This window comes from Aotus nancymaae, unplaced genomic scaffold (genome assembly GCF_030222135.1).
Source record: "Aotus nancymaae isolate 86718 unplaced genomic scaffold, 86718_ANA_hifiasm-v0.15.2.pri h1tg000014l, whole genome shotgun sequence".
NCBI classification, from domain to species: domain Eukaryota; kingdom Metazoa; phylum Chordata; class Mammalia; order Primates; family Aotidae; genus Aotus; species Aotus nancymaae.
In genome coordinates, this window is record NW_026988425.1 from 14,267,118 (window position 1) to 14,290,867 (window position 23,750).

The 23,750-nt window shown below is 45.2% G+C and overlaps 1 long non-coding RNA gene across 3 annotated transcripts in view; it reads right to left on the reverse strand.

Annotated features, from left to right (window-relative positions):
• LOC135274766 (uncharacterized) overlaps positions 1 to 23,750 on the reverse strand; it is a 130,088-nt gene that overhangs the window by 2,950 nt on the left and 103,388 nt on the right. The gene's annotated exons all lie outside the window — the stretch shown is intronic.

Below are 23,750 nucleotides of genomic sequence, written 5' to 3' on the forward strand. Positions count from 1 at the left end.
TAAAGGCCAGCCAGAAGCATCCAGCCAGCGCCTCTCAGTACCATCATGACCCGCTCCTGATGCCTGCTTCTCTCTGCATAACTCTCCCTGCAGACCTTGGCTTTCCCACGCACACAGCAGAAGGTTGCTACCCCATGACACCCAAGTTTTAAAATCGTTAGTACAAACACCCACAAGAAACAGACCAGTAAGTGTGTCTTAACCCCAATTCTTGGAGGGAATCTTGGGGCTACTGTTCACCTTGGTCTAATCAGCCCTGACCAGGGAAGCCAGCAGGACCCATCCCTGTGAGAGGGAGGAAGCGATCACAGAGGGAAAGGCATGGAATAAGGTGCTCTCTTGGTCCGCTCAAGCTGCTATAACAAAATACCATAGACTGGGTGGCTTTAACAACAGAAATTTATTTTCTCATAGCTTTGTAGGCTGGAAGTCCAAGACCAGGATGCCAGCCTGGTAACTTTCTGTTGAGGCCTCACTTCCTGCCTTGCAGACAGCCGCCCCCTCACTGTGTCTTCACTTGGCCTTTCTTTAGGGATCTCTTTCTCTCTCTTTCTCTTCTTCTTCCTCCTCCTCCTCCTACTACTACTACTCTTCTTCTTCTACTTCTTCTTCTTCTAATGCCACCAGTCCTATCAGATTAGGACCCCATGCTTATGATCTCACTTAACCTGAGTTACTTCCTAGAAACCCCATCTCCAAACACAGTCACATTGGGGGTTATGGCTTCAACAGATAAATCTGGGGCATCTATTTCATTTCCTAGCAAGTGTCCCTGACAAGCTGAAAGGGACAACTTCAAGAATGCAGAAACTTTCTTCCCACTCTTTCACCTCGTGACATAATGTTTCATTAATTTCTTCATTCATTCATTCATCAATCAAACAATGCCAGACACTATACTAGGGGGAAAAAAGATGAATGAGACATTCTCCTTGCCCTTATGGATCTCCCTGGGCAGAGGGAGAGTGAGATCTATAAATGCCAAAGAAACAGTAGAACACTATGTGCATTTAGAGGAGTGTGTACCAAGTCTTCCGGGTTCACAGAAGAAGAGGCTACCGAGTATGCCAGGGACTCAAGGAACTCCTGACCAAGGGGATCTTTGAGTGGGCCCTAACGCTGAGGAAGACCTACTTCCCATTTTACAGTTGTTTAGTCTTTTTAGTACATTTTTGCTCTCATTAGATTTTCTCCTGAGCAAATCGTGAAACCTCTTTTTCCAGAGTTGCTAAAATAGGGATACTTTCTATTTAGAATCTATGCTCCTTAAAGCCTTTTACTCTCAGCAAAGAACATTTATAAAGTCCACTTGATTCCTTGAACAAGGAAAGACATTTTTAGTTCAAGAAATATGCCTGTTCTCTTTAATGTCCAAACATACTAGAGCTTCAGATTTCTCTCAAACCAGTTCCTTATTGGATCCATCAAACAATTAAACTGCCATCACCACATCTTTGTTTTAATCCATACTACTCTTAGATTAAGATCATCAAGGTCAGTCTGAATGGAATTTTTTTTTTTTTTTGAGATGGAGTCTTACTCTGTCGCCCAGGCTAGAGTGTAGTGGCACGATCTCGGATCACTGCAACCTCTGCCTCCTGGGTTCAGGTGATTCCCCTGCCTCAGCCTCTCAAGTAGTTGAGATTACAGGCATCCACCACAAAAATTTTTGTATTTTTAGTAAAGACAAGGTTTCACCACGTTGTTGAGCCTGGTCTCGAACTCCTGACCTCAGGTGATCTACCCTCCTCAACCTCCCAAAGTGCTAGGATTATAGGCATGAGCCACCGTGCCCAGCCAGACACATTTTTTTAAAGTAATTGAATTACAAAGTTAGATTTTAAGAAAGAGATTTAAGATATATGCAAACTTAAATAAAATTAATATTTATTTAATGTGATTTTTAAATTTTAAATGAATCTCAACTTATGTCATTTGCCATTACTATTATTAACCATTGTTCATTCTCGCGAGTTTTTCTCACCAGGGCAAGAACGGTGTAACAAGATCTTTGGGAAACACTTTCTTGCTGGGGTGACCCCACAAATCCCCTGTTTTTAGGTAAACTTGGGAAGAGACTGCCTCAAGACTCTACATACACAAAGTCTCATAATTTGGATTCCTCAAAACTAGACGTTTTTGATAACACAAACAAGAACTGGTTTCAAGTGTGTCTTTTTGTTCTTTTTGCTATTTGTAGAGAAGGAGTTTGCTAAGTAAATGGATGGTGTATTCAAAATTTGTTTGAGAGAAAAAATTTAGCCTCTTGAATCTTCCTATAAGTAATTACATTTTTTAAATATTTGCAGGCACTCCAGAGAACTGTGTAATCATAAATCATTGATAAGCTAATTGGAAAGCATTCTTATGCATTCGTCAAATCTGATTCCCTGAGGACTCCCGCTAGGCAATGCTTTGCTATCCTGGGCCTAATTTCTGTGTATATTTAAAAGTAATAAACACTGTACTTTAAAAGAAAAATCTGAACTTTATTCATTCATCAGAATGAGAAATGCAGGGGGGTGTGTGTGTGTGCACGCACGTGCACGCGCAGATGTGTGTGTGTGAATATTTGAAAATCCCTCTCGGTTTTCTTTATCTGAATTCCCCTCCCTCCTCCCTAGGAGTTTGACAGGAGTGAAAGTTCGATGCCCTCCACAGTTGACCAGGCCAGGTAAGCCCTAGCTTGCCTTCAGGACAGTTTCGAGAAGGTTAAATTCAAGCAAGCAAGACCTTGTCTGTTCTTCCAGGAGGCTGAATCGTGCAGATTGTATTCTCAGGTTAAGCAGCTAAAAGGAGGAACGGGCCTGGCAAACTCTACATAACACATTCAACTCCACCCCAGTTTCACCCTAGCTGCGTCTTTTCTTGGTAGTATTTGAAGAAAAGCGACTATAGAAATACTTTCCTCTGTTTTATTTATTCTTATTTATTTAATTTTTATTCTTTGATATTATGTGTAAAGATAGCCCCCTTTAAATATTCTCAAAGATTTCATTGATTGAGTGGCACCAATGTTTGAGAAAATTCACTGCCAACAATCAAGCATGCCATGCCCTTTTCAGTCTTCAGTTTTCCAAAAGTTTCATTTATTTTCCTCTAAATCATTGCAAGGGTGGATGTGAACGTTTTACAACATGAATAATCAGTAATCAGAGTCAAACTCCTGGAAAATTCATTGACTTGGTTCAGGTTAAACAATGGATCCTCCACTTGTACATTCATTATGAAAACACAGTGATGATATTACTCTTTTCAAAACTAGTTTTCATTAAATGGATTTTTAAAGGATTTTTGGTTGTAAGAAGCTTGATTCTGTGTCCACCAATAACATTTTTTTTTTTTTGAGACAGAGTCTCACTCTGTCTCCCAGGCTAGAGTGCAATGGCATAATCTCGGCTCAGTGCAACCTCTGCCTGTCAGATTCATGCAATTCTCCTGCCTCAGCCTCCTGAGTAGCTGGGCTTACAGGCACCTGCCACCACGCCCCACTAATTTTTGTATTTTTAATAGAGATGGAGTTTCAGTATGTTGGCCAGGCTGGTCTCGAACTCCTGACCTCAAGCGACTGCCCACCTTGGCCTCCCAAAGTGCTGGGATTACAGTCATAAGCCACCGTGCCTAGCCACCAATAACAATTTTATTAATATCTTTGTTAATGTCAAATGACACCTGTCCCTTAAAATGTGGCAATATCTGTTTTCCAGACTCCACAGGCAGAAGGTACTAATATGTACAAGAAGGTACTGTGTTCTCAGTGTACTACTGAGAACATTGTTTGCTTAGAGCCATACCACAATAGGGGATGCAGTGAAGAGGGTTAATGTTCAAGCTACTCTGGGTGTGCATATTTTAACAAGATGTGATTTGAAACTCTGGGAAGCACCGATGGTTGATCAAGTGCAAGAAGTGTGATAGATGGAAGATCATATATGAACGTTAAGCCGAATTACAAACAACAAATGCCACTTGGGTTAGCAACCACAATGTTGTCACTTTGATCTTTCTGCAGCAAGAAGTTAATGGCAGGTGACATTACAATTCAACGATATATCAATCAGCTTTGTGACAGACTCATCCTCTCCACATTCTTTCCTCCTTTTGGCATAATTTAAGAGCATAGAGTGTGAGAAGTTCATTAGCATCTCCACACTCATTCTAGGAGTACTTTCCAAGCCCCTTCCCCATTCAAGTCAGGTATTATGATCATTCACCAACTAGGAAAGCCATAGCCAGCCCTGGTAGTTGTTGAGTTGCCCAGTTACCATCTCTCCTTTCTGGACATCCCACCTCTTTTTTACCTTTAGCCTGATACACGCCCTGCCTGGGGAGCTCCCCTGCAGGTCTTGTTCTTTTCCAGACCTTGAAGTCACTAGAAGGAGAATGTATTATTCCATTTTCATGCTGCTGATAAAGACATACCCGAGACTGGGCAATCTACAAAAGAAAGAGGTTTAATGGACTTATAGTTCCACATGGCTGGAGAGGCCTCACAATCATGGTGGAAGGCAAGGAGGAGCAAGACACATCTTACATGGATGGCAGCAGGCAAAGAGAAAGAGAACTTGTGCAGGGAAACTCACATTTTCAAAACCATCAGATCTCATGAGACTTATTCACTATCACAAGAACAGTGCAGGAAAGACCTGCCCCCATGATTCAATTACCTCCTGCCAGGTACCTCCCAAAACACATGGGAATTCAAGAGGAGATTTGGGTGCGGACACAGCCAAACCGTATCAGAGAACCACAAGAGTCCCAGACCAAGCTCTTAGTCTCAGCCCTGCTCAAGCTTGGCTCTCTTGTTCTAGAGCCTGGGGATTTTCTCTGCTCCACTGTGTACTTGTCTTGCTTCCTGCAGTTGCTGCCCTGGTGAGGTAAGGATCCTCCCTGGCTCTCTCAGGCATTTTGGCAGCCAGGCCCTTAAATGTCTACATGAGGAAACTTGGAACTGCACACGGGTTTGTGTGTATGTGTTTGTGAGCTGCTGAATATGAGTCGAAATTTTTCTGTCAACATCTGCTTTGCTCTTCTGTTTTCTGGTTCCTTAGAGATGCCTTTCAAAGGAAGACATTTATTCTACCTTAACCTCTGAACAGAATGACATCTTGTGCCCCTGGCTCCTCTTTGATATAGTTCACCATTTTCAACTTTGATACATTTCAGTAGGCAGTGGGATACAAGGCAAATAAGACTTTTCAAAGACCCAGCAGTTGAGCAATAAATATAATACAGTGCAGCCAGGCACAGTGACTCATGCCTGTAATCCTAGCACTTTGAGAGGCTGAGGCAGGAGAATCTATTGAACCCAGGAGATGGAGGTTGCAGTGAGCCGAGACCATGCCATTGCACTGCAGCCTGGGCTCCATCACAAAATAATAATAATCATTATATATATATAAAATACAGCGCAACTCTGAAATAATAGAAGTACATAGGTGCAAGGGACAAGGATCAAAGAAAGTGGCAAGGGAAGAACATCTACATATGATAACAGTAATGAACATGTCAATGTAACTGCAGGTAAAGCTGTTTGGGCATGTGTGTTTATAGGTGGGGGGTTGCATCGGTTTAGCTAGGTTGGGGCACATAGTACATATAATTGAATCTATTAGTTTGATGTTCTGTAACTCAACTTCCTCCCAAAGTGACCTGAAATCACATGGCATTAAATATTTACGGAATGAGTGAATAAACATAAAGAAGGGAATCAAGCTTTGTATTTTGTAAGATCATCAGTTGTTCTCCCATTTTAAGTTTATTTACTGGAGTAACATCCCACTTTGAGTTCTGTTCCTGTGACCCAGGCATGTGGATTTGGGTTCCCAGTGGCATCTAAAGTACTGCTTTTCAAAGAAAGAAAGAAAGAAAGAAAGAAAGAAAGAAAGAAAGAAAGAGAAGGAAGGAAGGAAGGAAGGAAAGAGAAAGAAAGAGAAAGAAGGAAGGAAGGAAAGAGAGAGTGAGCAAGAGAAAGAAAGAAAGAGAGAGAGAAAGGAAAGGAAAGGATTGCTTTTCAAGCAAATTAAGGAGAATGATTTTGTTCTCTGTCTTTTCAGGTCCTCCCCATTTCTCTGGGCCTACATACCCAATATCCTTCCATAACCTTTGGTGCCTGTACTCACCACTGTCTGAATTTCTAACCCTCTTCCTGCCGAGGACTCTCATTTGGCCAGCTTCTTGTCTCATTAACAAGACTGGAAAATCATGGAGGACATGATTTTGTCCCCGTGCTATGTATATCAAAGTCTCTCCAGAAAACTGTATAGGAGGAGGGAAGGTGAAGAGAGAGGAGAGGATGCATGAAAAGATGCTCAACATCATTAGTCATTAGTGAAATGCAAATCAGAACCATGAGGAGACAACACTTTACACCCACTAAGACGGCTGAAATAAAAGACAGACCACAAGTGTGGGTAAGAATGTAGAGAAATTAGAACCCTCATTCATTGCTGGTGGAAATGTAAAATTTGTGCAGCAACTTTGGCAAGCAGTCTAGTAGTTCCTCAAAATGCTAAACATAGAGTTATCACGTGACCCAGCTATTCTACTCTTAAGTATAGACCCAAGAGAAATTAAAATAGTATGTTCAAACAAAAACTTGGATGCAATGTTTATAGCAGCATTATTCATAAGGCAAAATGCGGAAATATAATCTAAATTGCTGAATAATATTCTACTGCATGGAAATACCATGTTATCAACCTAAATGATGAATAGACAAACGAAATATGATTTATTCACATAATGGAGTATTACTTGGCAACAAAAAGGAATGAAGTACTGATATATACTACAACATGGATGAGCCTTCAAAATACAATGCTGAGTGAAACAAGCCAGTCGCAAAATACCACATATTGTATGATTCAGTTTATGTGAATTGTCCAGGGTAGACAAATCCACAGAAACAGAAAGTAGATTAATGGTTGCCTAGGGCTAAAGGAGTGGGGCAGACAGAGAGGGACTCCTAACGAGAAGAGCTGCCTTTCTGGGGTATTACAAATAGTGTAATATTTGGCCTGGCATGGTGGCTCGTGTCTGTAATCCCAGCACTTTGGGAGGCCAAGGCAGGAGGATCACTTGAGACCAGCCCGGGCAGCATGGCAAAACCCCGTCTCTACAAAAAATATAAAAATTAGCCAGACTTGGGGGCGCACAATAGCTCCCAAGTAGCTCAACTACTTGGGAAGCTGAGGCAGGAGAATCGCTTGCGCCCAGGAGGCAGAGGTTGCAGTGAGCCGAGATTGTGCCATCGCACTCCAGCCTGGGTGATGGGAATGAAACCCTGTCTCCAAAAAAAAAAAAAATTGTAAAATTAGATTCTGGTGATATGACTGCATGACTGCATTAATATACTCAAAAATCCTTGTGCAGTGGACTTTAAATGGGTATATTGTATCATACTCGAAATATAAGTATCGGTAAAGTTGTGAGAGAGAGAGAAGGAAATGTTCCATATGAATTAAATTAAACACGTTCTTTAATGTTAACTAATGGGGAAACAACACCCCCCAACAGACGTAAGCCTAATAAGAGCAGCCTGTCCTAGAAGCAACAAGTTTCCTAGTTTCCTCAAAATGCTAAACATAGAGTTATCACGTGACTCTATGAAGTTTCTCAGGAGAAATCACAGTTTCTCCTACTGTGGGAATTAAACCTTTGAATTTGATAGATAGGTGGGAGCCACCCCATTCAGAAAACTATCCATAACAATACTTATGGATTTGGTCAGAATGACTGAATTCACACCATGGGATGAAAACTAAATGTAGTTTACAATATAGTTGACTTAAACATAATTACACCCCCCAAATGATAATGATACGGAGGAGGAGGAAATAGACTTAAGTTAGTAATTTCTGCCTTCCCCATGAGGAACCCTGTGCGGGTAAAATCATGTTTCTGTTCTGGTCCAGCCAGATTTTCCCTTGCCCTGATTCGTCCTGGTTCTACTTGGGGCTGCTGCGCACCCCACAGGGCTCTGGTCCCCACAGTCCTCAGATGTCCCTTTCTTGTTGCAGAGCCCCTGTTATTTGCAGTAATGTCTCTTCGTCTGTGTAAACCTTACTTATCCTCTGCTACTTGATCAGTAGCATCCCTAAAACAATATGGACCCCAAAAGGATCTACCATTAGTTTCTTTTCTTTTCTTTTTTTTTTTTTTTTTTGAGACGGAATTTCGCTCTTGTTACCCAGGCTGGAGTGCAATGGCACGATCTCGGTTCACGGCAACCTCCGACTCCTGGGTTCGGGCAATTCTCCTGCCTCAGCCTCCTGAGTAGCTGGGATTACAGGCATGCGCCACCATGCCCAGCTAATTTTTTTTGTATTTTCAGTAGAGACGGAGTTTCACCATGTTGACCAGGATGGTCTCGATCTCTTGACCTTGTGATCCACCCGCCTCGGCCTCCCAAAGTGTTGGGATTACAGATGTGAGCCACTGCGCCCGGCCTTCTTCTTTTTTTTTTTTTTTGAGACAGAGTCTTGCCCTGTTGCCTAGGCTGGAGTGTAGTAGTGCAATCTCGGCTCACTGCAACCTCCGCCTCCCGGATTCAAGCAATTCTCCTGCCTCACCTCCCGAGGAGTTGGGATTACAGGTGCCCACCATCATGCCTGGCTAATTTTTTGTATTTTTAGTAGAGACGGGGTTTTGTCATGTTGGCCAGTCTGGTTTCGAACTCCTGACCTCAGGTGACCCACCTGCCTCAGCCTCTGAAAGTGCTAGAATTACAGACGTGAGCCACCATGCCCGGCCTCTACCATTAATTTCTTATTGTCCCTAAAATGGCTTCTTCCATTTCTCTATAGTCACTACCTCCTCCTTCACCTTCTACTGGAACCTCAGCTGGCCACAGAGGGCCCTTCTGTCTGTGTAGGTCCTATATTCTACCCCCATGCTGGAGCCCGTGATATTTCTCTATATGGGGCAGGAAGAATGGTTTAGCTCAACTTGCCTCCAAATCGGTTACTGGGGTCTCCCTTAGATGTCCCTGGAAAGAACACTGGCATAGCAATTGACCCTGAATGGTAATTGTATGGGGTGCCCTCTGGTTCCTGGCATAGAGAGGACAATTAGGGTGCTGTGTGAGACGCTTTTTTCTCCTTCCCCCGACGACCCTCTTTTTCTCCCTGATGGCACTCTGGACCCCTGGTTCTTCGAGGTCACCAGGTTTGACCTGGACTTCCCAGGAGATGAGGTCCTAAATAGGAAATTCACTTCCTGACAGCTCAGATTTCTTTTTGTCTCAAGTCTTTGGAGTGGGAGCAGAGAGATGAACACAGTCTTATTAGTCAGAAGGAAGGGGAGGGAACTAACAGGGAAATAATACCTATACCCCCCAAGGCATAGATAGAGCAAAAAGTTGAGGTCAAGACAACATATTCTGCTTCGTAACTGCCTAAATGCTGACGGTAAGAAATTTTAACTGAGCTGAGTGATTCCACCACAAATTCATGCTTTCCATCGCACAGCTGGGTTCTGAATGCTTCTCGACAATCATTTTCCTAATCACTCCATGATTTCCTTTCCATTCCTCTCTGTAGCTGTTACAAACCTTCCCACTAGCCTCAGCTCCCCACCTCCACCCCCACCCTGCTCTCTCCTCACAGTGGGTGTCACCTTCAGTGAGAAGGAGACACTGGGGGCTGCCACTCCTGCAGCAGCCCTTCCTTCAGCCCCCAACCCCTTTATTCTGCTCTGATTTGGGTCACTTTCTCCTCTGGCTTCTCTTAGTTAAAAGTCCTGAACATCACCAAGAACCAGCCCTCCGCCCCTTATAGGATCTTAGTTGCCCTTATAGGATAACTAGGTTCATGCAAAGATGGAGGCTTGAGTCCTGGCACCACTATCACCAGCTTGGCAGCCCTGGGCAAGTGATTATAACCTCCTAGTTTCTTCATCAATAAGATGGGAGTAATAAGAGCACCTACCTCACAGGGTAATTGTAAGGATTTCATTAGTTTTTCTGGGTAAAGAATTTAAGGCATTGCCTGGCACAATATAAGCCCTATGTAAGTGTTCACAAGTATTACTGGGCTGTGTATTTGTTAATGTGCATTATATTATATATATAATGGACAATACGAAAAATATTATATATATATATATATATATATATATATGGTTTTTTTTTTAGATGAAGTCTCGCTCTGTTGCCCAGGCTGGAGTGCCGTGGTGTGATCTCAGCTCACTGCAACCTCTGCCTCCTGGGTTCAAGCAATTTTCTGCCTCAGCCTTTTGAGTAGCCGGGATTACAGGCACCCACCACCACATCTGGCTAATTTTTTTGTGGTTTTAGTAAAGACGGGCTTTCACCATCTTGACCAGGCTAGTCTTGAACTCCTGACCTTGTGATCCACCTGCCTTGGCCTTCCAAAGTGCTGGGATTATAGGCATGAGCCACCGTGCCCAGCTGTATAATGTATATTAATTAATGTGTAGTCATTTCTAATGTGTGTTAATATGAATAATGGTTGCTATGAGTTGAGAATGTGAAAGGGGAATGCCATATTGCTGCTGCCAAATCCGTTATCCAGGAGCACCTACTGGCACTTGCCCGGGACAGCGTTCTACCGCACACCTGCCCGAAATCAACGCCTTCTTCCTTGCCTGCTCTTCTACCAAACTCCTACAGAGTGGGCTGTCGTTCAGCCTCTTGCTCCTGCCCCATGCTCTCTCCTTACCCCTGTAATCCGGGACCACTCTCATGACTCTATGAGGGACACATTCCTTATACAACTCCTAAAGAACAAACCCATGAGACTTGTCTTGGTCCTTTTCCTACCAGACCACCACAGACTTGGCCGCGTTCATTACCACGTCCTTTCAACTCCTTGTAACCTTGACCCCAGGGACATTACGCTCTTCTTGTTCTTCAGCACCCTAAGCATACTGTCTCCTTCATCAGCCTCACTACTTCCCTCATCCCGAGAATGTAGCTGCTGCTCAGTGCCTGCTCACCACCTCACACCCTCCACCATCACTCCCTGGGTCTGGTGGCTTTACAGGCCAGAGTCCTCAGGACAATCCTAGTCTACACCTGTTGTCCCCCTTTCACTCCCCAGAGTGTAGCATGTTGTACCACAAATTACAGAGCCACCCTCCCTATGAGGGAGGGCTTCCACCTTTGCAGCTTCAGCAGCACCTCTAGGCAGCAGTGATGGTGGCCAAGGTGCTGGGGACAGTCCGCTTCCATGCCCTCTCCATTCACCACTGCAGGCGATTGACATTTTCTTCATCTCATGTAAGGAGCTATGTAAATGCAGCCCCTTTGCCCTGCTTCCAGTCAGATTGCTGCCCTCAAACCCCTCCTTTATAGATAAACCGGAACTGCCATTGAATACAAAGGACTCCCAGTCTATCTGTCCATGTGTTACTTCTACCCTGAGCATCAGACTAGCATATTCAGCTTCCTGATGGACAGTGCCAATCAATATTCCCCAGACACCTAAAACCCAGCAAGTGCAAAACTGAAGTTCATGTCAGCCTCTCCACTTGATCCTCCCCTACTTCCTGTGTCTGCTTACAGTTTATACCAGCTATATTATACCCTCCTCATACCCCCACCAAAGGAAGATGGTCACACCTGAAGTACAGGGATAATTTGAGCCATAAGAGCCCATTTGTCTATTTGCACTCAAGCACATCAGCACATTTTTAGGCCCCCAAGCCAGAAACCTCTCTCAAGTCTTCTCAACTCTTCTCTCAATGGCACATCTTGGGACCAAGCCCTGCAGTTGGCTTGCGTCCCTTGAATTTGCTTTTCTTTTGCATTGCCACCACTGCTGTCTTTTCTTCCATATCTGTCATTAATTCCTAACCCGATCTGACTTCTGCCCCTTTAATCTACTGAAAAGGTCTTTGCCTACAGCCTCCTGGCTGCTGAATCCCATGGGTTCTTTTCAACCCTTTTCTACTCCACCTCTTGCGGTTATAATTTCCTTGACCACACTCGTAATCCTGAAATGTTTTCTTCAACCTCCAAGCCTCCATATTCCTCCTGGTTTCCTCCTACCTCCTGGCCTTTCCTTCTCAGTTATTGTGTGAGTTTCTTCTCTGCCCATCCCACAAATATTAGTGTCTCCATCTACTCTTGGGCGGTCTCATCTATTCCTGTATTTTTAATTACCCTCTCCTCTCCTCTGGGCTCTAGAGAAGTGTGTCCAGTCAAATTTTTGTGATTTTTATAGATTGAATAGTGTTCTCCAAAAAGACATGTTTAAGCACTGACCGCTCATACCTGTGAATGTCACCACATTTGGAAATATGGTCTTTGCGGATGTAATCAAGTTGAGATGAAGTCATAATGAATAGGGTGTCCCTCAAATCCCAGGACTGGTTTTCCTTATAAAAAGGGATTTGGAGACATACAGACACACAGGGTAGATGAAAATGGAAGCAGAGATTGGAGTGATGCATGCACAGCTAAGAAACACCAACCAGTAGCCATGAAAAAGTCATGGCTCAGATTCTCCCTCAGAGTCCCTGGAGGGAGCATGGCCCTGCTGACACCATGATTTCAGGAATCTAAAGTCTTCTATGTGCAGGAACTCTGAACGAATGAACTTCTATAGTTTTAAGCCACCCAGTCTGAGATAAACCATTACAACAACCCTAATACAGCTATGATAGAAATGTCCAATACGGTAGCCACGTGTGGTTACTGAGCACTTGAAATGTGAAGTGTAGCTGAAGAACTGCATTTTACATTTTATTTCATTTTAATTGATGTACATTTAAATAGCAACGTGTAACTGGTAGCTACCATATTGGACGGCACAGATTCAGATCCATATGCCAACCACCTGTAGGGCGTATCCTCTTAGATGTCTCATTCACCACTCAAACTCTACGTGCTCACAAGAAATATCTTCTCCTCAACACGGCTCTTCCTCCTGTCTCAGACAAGATGCCTCTCTACCAAGTTTCACAACCCAAAAATGTAGATGGTCTCCTTAGCTCCCCTGCTCCCTTAGATCCCCACATGCAGTAAGTCACGAAGCCTAGCTCCCTTAAATATCCTCATTATTAGATTCATGCCATTTAATGTGACCAGTGGGGCCCTTCCTGACTGGCCTCAGCTCATCCCTCCCTCTCCTCCCCAGCCACACCCCACTCTATCTCTGTGCACAGTGACGGGCTCTCTTTTGCTATTCCTCCCCTCGCCCAACCTCTTACTCTGGCTAAATTCTACTCGTATTTTAGGGCTCATCTCCTCCGCTAGTGAGTTTTCACTGGAACCTCAAAATTAGATTATGGCCCTGTAAGAGAGTTCACATCGTACTGAAATAAGCCCTTTTATTTTCTGTCTCCCCAGGACCAGCTCTATCTACAGTAGCACCATTCCTGGCATACACCATTCCGGGCACCCAATACACATTTGATGAATGAAGGAATGAATGAAAAGTAAATGAATGAATGGAAAAAACTAAGCAGTAGGTGTTATCAGGGAAAACCGTTAACATTATTACTAATTATGGATCCTAGAAAAAATAACTAAATAGAGAATGGATTACAAATTTGTTTTGGTGGCACCCAAGTGATACTAATTATAGTTGTTTACATTAAATCTTACTTTTTATGCCTAATTACCATGCAGCAGAAGTAAGGATTATGTATATCATTAAATGTATCGGATCACCTTGGCTGAGTTTTATTTCATTATAACAGTGAATTATGCACATATGCTTAGACTACATCAATTATTGCTGATGTCTGTTATCTGTTCTCACCCTTGAACAAGTTTATTTTCTCTATTCCTCGATCCGTCGCATCTCCAACATTGAGAGCATTGTGAAAATTAGCAACAGATAGAGAAACAGGTGATCACTTGACCAGATACAATACAAAGCAATTATGAGCCGATTGTAATTCTGATGCTGTTGATTTGTGACTCATCATTGTAATGCACCTGACAGCAACACAGGCTTTCACAGGCGCCATTTTATTTAATCATCTCTTCAGCTCTGAAAGTAATTACGATTCTCAGAGAGAGTTTTAGTGATTTGTTGTAATAAATGGCAATGGCAGGTAAAGAGCCCATATTAAGACAGGTTGGGCAGGAATAAAATGGTACTCGAAGTGAACTACATTTGAAATTACACTTCCTAACGTCTGTAAAATGTGTCTGTCATACATACCTCATTCAATCACAATGATTTGGGTATTTTTACCCCCTTTTTGCAGATAAGGCAACTGTATTAGCTGGTTTTCACACTGCCGATACAGACACACCTGACACTGGGCAATTTACAAAAGAAAGAGGTTTGGATTTACAATTCTATGTGGCTGGGGAGGACTCACAATCATGGTGGAAGGTGAAAGGTACATCTCGCATGGCAGCAGACAAGAGAAGAGAACTTGGGCAGGGAGACTCCCGTTTTTAAAACCCTCAGATCTTGTGAAACTTATTCACTATCAAGAGAACAGCATGAGAAAGACCTGCCCCCACGATTCAATTACCTCCCACCAGGCCCCTCCCACAACATATGGGAATTCAAGGTGAGATGTGGGTGAGGACACAGCCAGACCATATCAGCAACTAAGGCTCAGAGAGGTGGGTAATTTGCTCAAGGTCTCAAAGATGGTAAATGATGACTTTTGAACATGAGTTTGGCTCAAGAACTCATGTGTTTTGTTGTTGTTGTTGTTGTTGTTTGTCTATTTCACTTAGTGTATGCCTAATGGCCCATGTTTTATCAGGAAGGTGGGAATAAAGACATCTCCTAGCCAGCAGGTGCTAGGGCTGAAGGCTTGAGGGAAAGAAGTGGAAAAGGTTTCAAACAGCTGCTTTGAGTGTCTGCTAATGGTGGGTTATGGAAGCCTGATGATGGTGTCCTAGTAAGGGTAGGTTATAGAAGCCTAATATTTGCACCTTGATGTCTTGAGGCTCTCTCCCTGGGACTCCTGTGCTTGGTGCTGGAGAGCCAGGTGTTGGCACACAGTCAGCAATCCCAGCTGAGCCTCGCCTTGCAGCCATCCCCACTGAGGTGCTAGACTTACAAGGGAAGCTGTCCTGGACCCTCCAGACCAGCCCATCTGCCAGTTGAATACAACCAAGCCACCTCAGCCAGCACTACACGGAACAGAACAATGGAGCAGCTGAGCCCTGCCCAAACTCCTCACCCACAAAAGCACAAAGCAGAATAAAAATGGCTGTTGTTTTAAGCCAGTAAGTTTTGGAGTAATTTGACACATGGCAATAGGTAACCAGAATATGCCACAAGTTCATTTTGTAGCTTCCTTCTCTTCGTGGTGCCAAACAAATCATAGCCAATGGCCAAGCTAACAACCAGTCATAAGAAAACAAACTCTCCCCTCTTGCACACGGCAATTCACACACAAAAACGGTTATAGTGATTTTGCATTTCAAGCAAATAGCCTATCCACGGACGGATTTGAAATGTCACCCCCAAAACTATTTTTCCTTTGCAAGTTATAAACACTGATAAAAAGGAAACGTGTCCTCTCTGTGCAGCCTGAGCAGATAGGAAAGACATTCTTTTGATCATTTTACCATTTTCATCTTTGACACACAACAGCTTTTTCACTGTTCAACCCAAATTTGAAAAGGAAACAAGATAACATCTGTTTCCTTCACCATCCTTCCACGCATGTCAGAGCACCCAGATATCTTAGGTGCTTTGCTCACAGGGAGCACATTATTGAAGTTCACCTTCTGCTGATTCTAAGATGAAAATGGCATTTGCTATAGATCCCTCTCACAGGGTAGGCCAGGAATGCAGAATAGCTAAGCAGGGAGTGGGAGGCAATCACTCTAACCTCAGTGGACAAAACAGTTACCCAAACTGCACAATTAGCAGAGCACAAACGCTGCAGCTGTTTGCAAAGGCACCCGCAGTATTTCTGACACGGCAAATCACGCTGGTGATGTCAGACTCTTTTCTTAAACAAAAGTGAAATGTGAGAAGGTGAAAATACATGACTGCTGGAAGACGTTTTTCCTTGTTTGGGGACTGCATTCCCAAATGACTCTTGTCCAGGAGCCTGGGTTTTCCCCAGGTCTTTGAAGGTCCACATTCCTCTATAATCCTTCACTAAACCTGCCAGTTGGCTCCCTGAGTTCCTGGTTATCTCACCGCTCTGTCATGCAAGTCACTGGCAAGGAAAATGACTCATAGGCTCTAAAGAAAACCTAATTCATTGAATTAAACATTGGAAAGAATCTAAGTGAGTCACCGTATCCTTCGCTCAGTCCTTAGGCAGTGCCACACCTCGATCGTTCCAGCCAGAAGAGAGGTAATCACATTTTTAAAAAGCTGGTTGGAGAAGGACTGTGTACAACAATAATAAATCCCATTTCCATATCTACCTGTATTTCAAAAGCAGAAGCAAAGGCGCTGCAAAATTGAACCCCAAAATGCTAACTGAGGAGCAGAAATATGCAAAGCCTTGAGCCCAGCTCACATTGCTTCTGTGCGAATTAGAAAAAGGTGGCCCCCCGGGTTGAAGGAATTAAGAAAAAGCACCCTCCTGGGGCAGCGGCTCCTGAGAGCCAGTGTTTGGGGGCCTGGTGAGTAGGCAAATGGGCTGGATCTCCCTCACTCCTCTGCCCTGCCTTCCAGCCCTTCCCCCAACCACCTCCACCCCTGCTTTTGTGTAGAAAACAAATTCCAGGACCATGTGCAGTGGCCTGAGAAGAAGGAAATGAAATTTTTTGCAACTCCCTCTCCCCATCTTCCTGGTAAAAATCTGTTTTCCCTGCTCTTGACCCTGTTGTTCCCTATTGCTAACACTTGGAAACACTGACTTTTTTTTTAATTTGTCACCCTGTACTAATAAGGTTGCAGGTTGACAGTTCCTGTGTCTTTATCCCACCAGGTACCCAGCAGGTGCTCAATAACCATTTCGAAAAGAAGGAATAACTCTTGGAAGGAATGAGCCCAGTCTCCAGCTCTAAGGTCTAATGCTGTCCTTGCTTTAAACTGAAAGGAAGAGTGTGACCTCAGCTCCCCCAGAGAAAAACAACAGACCTGTAGACAAGTTGCTCTGCAGAGCCAAAGTCCAGGCAGAAAAGAGGCATCCTTGAGAACACGGGCTTCTGCAGCTGTGAAATCTGGGCCTCTCGCTGGCGCTAGTGCCCTTGCCCTTGCCTCTTGTTTAGGTGCCTTTCCAGAACCCTCTCCCTTACCTAGTAGCACATTGGAGGGGCCATCCAGAAGGGAAGCATTGTTTCTTACCCCTCACAGCCCTTTCACAGACAGAGAAGGGGCTACCCTTCCAGGCCCGGGAGCACAGCCCCTAATTCATTGAATTAAACATTGGAAAGAATCTTAGTGAGTCACTGTATCCTTCGCTCAGTCTTTAGGCAGCACCACAACTCGATCGTTCTAGCCAGAAGAGAGGTAATCTCTCTTTCGTGTCTTTTATTGTTTTTGTTGTTGTTTTCAGCTGTTAACATTTAATTGTATGATCCCATTTATATGAAATATCCAAAATAGGTAAATCCATAGAAACAGGCAGGTTGGCGGTTACCATGATTGGGGGTTAGAGAAAATAGGAAGTGGCTATGTAATGGGAATGGGGCTTCCTTTTGCAGTGAAGAAAATGTTTGGAACTAGATCGTGGTGGTAGTTGTACAAACCTGTCAGTGTACCAGATGCCAGCGAAACATTCGCTTTAAAATGATTACTTTTAGGCTGAGCGTGGTGGCTCAGCCTAAATTCCAAATACTTGGGAAGTTGAAGCGGGGGGATCACTTGAGGTCAAGAGTTTGAGAACAGCCTGGCCAACATAGTGAAGCCCCATCCCTACTAAATATACAAAAATGGCCAGGTGTGGTGGCAGACACCTTTAATCCCAGCTACTCAGGTGAGGTAGGAGAATTCATTTAACCCGGGAGGGAGAGGTTGCAGTGAACTAAGATCAGCCACTGCACTCCAGCCTGGGTGACAGAGTGAAACTCGATCTCAAAAAAAAAAAAAAAAAAAAAGAATTAGACCGGGTGTGGAGGCTCATGCCTGTAATCTCAGCACTTTGGGAGGCCAAGGTGGGTGGATCACGAGGTCACCAGCCTGGCCAAGATGGTGAAACCCCGTCTCTACTAAAAATACAAAAATTAGCCAGGCAAGGTGGGTGGGCACCTGTAATCCCAGCTACTTGGGAGGCTGAGGCAGGAGAATCACTTGAACCCCCGGGGCAGAGGTTGCAGTGAGCCAAGCTCACACCACTGCACTCCAGCCTGGGCAACAGAGTGAGGATTTGTCTCAAAAAAAAAAAAAAAGATTAATTCCATCCTATGTTAATTCCCTCAATTTTTTTAAGTAAATGAACATCAACAACAAAAAAGAGAGTCGACATTTCTCCTACTAGATTTCTCGCTTCTCTGAAGAAACCGGACAATTTGGCACTGTCCACCTAATCCGCGGAATGCGGCAGCTGCCTGTGAGGAAGGGGCATTTGCTGTCCATGTTGCCCCTCACCCACGTCCTCTGACTCCTGCTCCTACCCACAAGGAAGGCACTTACTTTCCCCAGAGAGTAAACAGATCCCACTGAGCTGCCATCTTCAGATGAGTGGGAGGCAAGGGCATGACTCAAGGTCTGAGCACACAGACGGGCGGAGCAAATATGAAGAGGCCACGAGGCCACAAGGCAGGGGTCAGGGGAGTCAGAGGCGGGAAGAGGGCCCAAGTGCTCCAAATCATGTTGCCAGGGAGCATCTCCTTCCCCGCCAGCCCACTCCGACCTCTCATCTGCCTCATTTTCCTTCTCAGTTCTTACTACTGACTTACTGTGTGTGTGAGTTTCCTGGGGTTTTTATCACAAATTCCCACAAACTGAGCAGTAGAGGCAACAGAATTGTCTTGTCTCACGGCTCTGCAGACTGGAAGTCCAAGATCAAGGTGTCGGCAGGGCTGGGCTCCTTCCGAGGGTTCCAGGGGAGAATCCTTCCTGGCCTCTCCTGGCTTTGGGTGGATCCAGGTGTTTCTTGACTTGAGGCAGTATCACCCCGATCTCTGCCTCCACCTTCTCCCCTCTGTCTCTGTCTCCACCTTCTCCCCTCTGTCTCTGTCTCAAACTTCCCTCTCTATTCTCTTATAAGGACATTAGTCATTGGATTTAGGGCCCACCGTAAAACCAGGACATTCTTATCTTGAGATTTTTAACTTCACTACATCTGCAAAGACTCTATCTCCAAATAAGATCGCATTCTCAGGTACCAGGGATTAGAACTTGGACATATTTGGGGAGACACCATTCAACCTTTTACTCTATCTATCGATTTGGCTACTGTTTGACTCATGCCATGTGTCATGAGAGTAGAGGCCTGTTTGTTTCCATGTTGGAAACCCAGAGCCTAGAACAATGCCTGGCACCGCAGGCTCTCAGTAAATTGAAGAAAAGAATGAGGAAGCATGTGCGTGGGATGATGTTTGACTCAAGCCAAGTCAGCAAATACAGGAAGGTACAATCCAGCACACAAAAGGCAGGGACACCTATCCAATGAACCCAGGATGAAGGTCACCAGATACACAAGGAGGCACCAGGGTAAGACGAGGAGTGATCCCACGTCAGTAAGAAGTTTGACATTGAAGGCTGGGAACGATGGCTCATGCCTGTAATCCCAGCACTTTGGGAGGCTGAGGTGGGTGGATCACCAGACTTCAGGAGTTCAAGACCAGCTTGGCCAATATGGTAAAACTCTGTCTCTACTAAAAATACAAAAATTAGCCAGGCGTGGTGGCAGGCGCCTATGATCCCAGCTACTCGGGAGGCTGAGGCAAAAGAAATCGCTTCAACCCGGGAGGCAGACGTTTCAGTGAGTTGAGATCACACCACTGCACTCCAGCCTGGATGACAGAGCGAGACTCCATCTCAAAAGAAAAAAAAGAAGAGGTTTGACATTGAAACCTCATGCAGCACATGAAAGCTCATGCAGCACATGAGCTGACGGAGGTTCCTGGCGTGACTGCTCAAGGCCGTGGAACTGGGCTGCTGTGGTTATCAGATTCTGCACCAAGTAGGGGCTGGGCAAGGAAATTTCGGGAAGGGTTAAGCCTACCTTCGACTTCTGCTGGGGCTGCTGCTGTGTTTGTCACAGTTCCAGACTCACTGGGGAGTGACACCCAAGGCATGGACCAAGTGCCTGCTTCAGAGTCACCTGGGGAATGCGAGTTAAAAACACAACCTCTCAGGCCTCAGCCCAGACCTTCTGAATCAGAATCCCTGGGATTCTGACTGCTGAGAGCACTAAAGTTTGAGAACGAATGAAATGCAGTATTTAAATGATGACCGCAATTGCAGGGAACATCCCGCGTTCTTTGCTATTTGCTCTGGTCACTCTCTTCAGCTCAGGTAGCTCATTGGTGGACCTGCCCAGTTTCTTGCCTCTCTATTTTTCTTACTGTCACCAGAGTTCAAACACATCAGGCATGGCACTATTTCTGTCCTCTAAAGCCTTGAGGGGGTTCTCCGTTGTCTGGAGAATAGACCCTATCGGTTAAACACACAACAGCTGTTCCTCCTTTATTTCATACTAATGGAACCCAGGTTCATTTGGGCCTTGAGGAGAAATGTGCTCATAGAGGGGCCCCTACTCCACCATAGGGATCCGTGAGGAGTTCCAGTCAGTCCCTCCAATGCCCTTGTCATTTGCCAACGATGGGTTCCAAGATAGACAGGTGACCTAGTTCAGTCCAATGGGACATGAGGGGCACCTGCTGGGGGCTTCTGGGAAAGTCTTTGACCCTAATAAAAAGACACACAAGAAAAGGAAAATTCCCCACTTCCCCGCCTTGCAGGAGATGCCTGTAGTTCCTGGCATCATATCCCTTAGCCCACCTTGATTTCAGCGGCAGTGGAGATGGACATTCTGAGTCACGGTGATTTTGATTCCTTCTGTTACACCCCACTGGTGAGGGAGGGATTCCCACCACAGGGCAATGGGGATAGCTAAGCCCTCGACACCCGACACCCGACGCTGGACAGATGCCCTCGCCAGCAGTTTATCCATCACGCAAACTCACAGCCAATGGAAGAGAACGCTGCACACTACACACTAAGCAGGGCCCAGGGGCTGCATTGGGGAACAGAGTGAACAAGCAGGGGCTGGGGGAGGCCGTTTTCGTGGTATCAAGAGAATTAGGTGCCCCCTGAGTCTCATGGGAGGATGTGCTTGGCTTATGTGAATCATTCCGTGGTCTGGCAGGGAACTGAATACTGTACTTAGGATAAGAATAAGGAGGAACTGTGCCTGGTCGCAGTGATAAGGAGGATTGTTTGGCTAGCGGACCTTATCTGTAGGAGCAGAGTGGAGGGGAGCTTGCCCTTCTACTGTCAGATGTCAATGCAGCACGTGGTAGTCAACCTGAACTTTGGGCCACCACAATGGAGAGCATCTTCCCAAGCTCAGACTCACCTTGAGCTGGCAGCACACCACCCCAAGCCCACACTGAGCACCTTAGATTTTTGCCTTTGAGTTTTCTCCTGCACTGGCCCACTGCCATGCCAAACACCTGCATTCAAAACCCTCCAAGCCACTGGGGAGCAAGGGCACTGGATGGAGGCTCCAGGAGCAGCATCTTCAGGTCAACAATTCTGACCACGTTCTGTGCATTCCCAGAGACCATGGCAGCAGCCTCCATGGTGAGCTCTTACGTTGCCTTTTCCTCTTTTCCTACCTCATGCTCCCCAGTTGCTCACTCCCACTTCTGGACCAGCTCCCAAATTATATGTCAGCCTCTGCTTTTAGAGGAACCCAAAATAAGAAACTTCCTGTACTTGGGCACATTTTTTTTTTGAGATGGAGTCTCGCTCTGTCACCCAGGCTGGAGTACAGTGGCGCAATCTCGGCTCACTGCAACCACCACCTCCCTGGTTCAAGCAATTCCCCTGCCTCAGCCTCCTGAGTAGCTGGGATTACAGATGCACACCACCACATCTGGCTAATTTTTTTGCATTTTTAGTAGAGACGGGTTTTCACTATGTTGGTCAGGCTGGTCTCGAACTCCCGACCTCACAATCTGCCCACCTCAGCCTCACAAAGTGCTAGGATTACTGGTGTGAGCCACTGTGACTTGGGCACAGTTTTATGAGGAAACAGTGTCTTGTGGATTTGAGAGAATGAAGCTGAGGATTAAAGTCAATATGCTGGGGATGGTGGAGTGGAAACACGGGAAGAGCTAGAAGGCCTTGCTGACATCCCTAAGAGGCTGGGTCCCCCTCGCCTGCCGGCTCCTTCCTCCATGCTTGTTGGGACAGCAGGGAGAGAGATGATAGACCCCATACCGTCATCTAGGGCACCTTCCCTGGAGCACCCTAAGTGATCCCAGTGGTGTTCCAGGTTCTCCATGCCAGTAGGCGGCAAAAGAAGCGTGTTAGGCCAGCAAGCGATGCCGCAAGTCTCAGGGGGACATGTCACCTGTCGCGGTCATTCCAATCTCACTGGAATCCTGCAGGAGGAGAGGAGAATGCCAAAGTCCTAATGTGCCACCATATGCCAAGGCCGATCCCAGATTATCAGATGTGGTGAATGCAAGTATTTGTCACATCTCTGGCCATTCTCCTTCCATCTTCTTGTCTTCAGCTGCCACCTGAATTTCACTAGCATCATTCCGGCCACAGGATTGTGGGGGAAATTCTTTGTCATAGTTGCAGAAGCACAGTTATATCCATTAACGATGGAGTTTCTCATGACAACAGCCTCTAAAAACGAGCCACAGCCAAGCATCTCAGCAGCGTGTCAGCAACTGCCATGCAACTGACCTGAGGTTTCACATGAAATACGTAAAATGTGGAGTAAGATGTTGGTTCTGAAAGCCCAGCTGCCCAGTCCTCCCTGTGCTCAGCAAGAATGTGAGCAATTAAAGATTTATTTTTACTCTTTGGAAGACACCAATTAGTATTGAGTTTGATTTACCTCAGTTAGGAAAAATCATCGTTTAATGAGCCACCTTCACAAGTTAGACGGCTCATGTTACCCTCTGATATCTATCTCTGTGTCCCCACCCAAATCTCACCTTGAATTGTAATCCCCATAATCCCCACGTGTCAAAGGCAGAACCCAGGTGGAGGTAATTAGATCATGGGGGTGGTTTCCCCCATGCCGTTCTTGTGATAATGAGTGAGTTTCATAAGATCTGATGGTTTTATAAGCATCTGGCATTTCCCCTCCTTGCACTTCTGCCTCCTGCCACTTTGTGAAGAAGATACCTGCTTCCTCTTCATCTTCTACCATGATTGTAAGTTTCCTGAAGCCTTCCCAGCCATGCTAAACTGTGAGTCAGTTAAACCTCTTTATAAATTACCCCATCTTGGGTATGTCTTTATAAGCAGTGTGAGAACGGACTAATACACCCACCCAGAGGAATTAACAAACATACCCCACAAAGCCTGGCAGGGGAGTCAGGAGAAGGGTCTCCTGCATGTTTGTAGCGATTTACTTGCATGAACTATTTGTGTGTGTCGTCAGGTTTTACCTTGCTCTCTCTTGTGCCCCAACAACAGCTATAAAAGTTCTAGGTATTTCTTGACGTGTGCTGGATTGTCCTGATTTGCTGTCCTGTAGAACTCACTGAGCATCTACCCTGAGCTGAATCCAGGGTACCAATGACCGATAAGACTCACCTTCAGCATCCAAACAGTCTGGACTTGAGTAAGACATAGCTCCTCTGTGTCTCAGCCTCCTCCTGTGATAAATGAGGACACAACACCCAGTCTCATGGCGTCCGACTCGTGCCATAATGCAGGGCCTGCACTGCAAAGCTGCAAAGTGCGGTGTGCTTGCCTCAA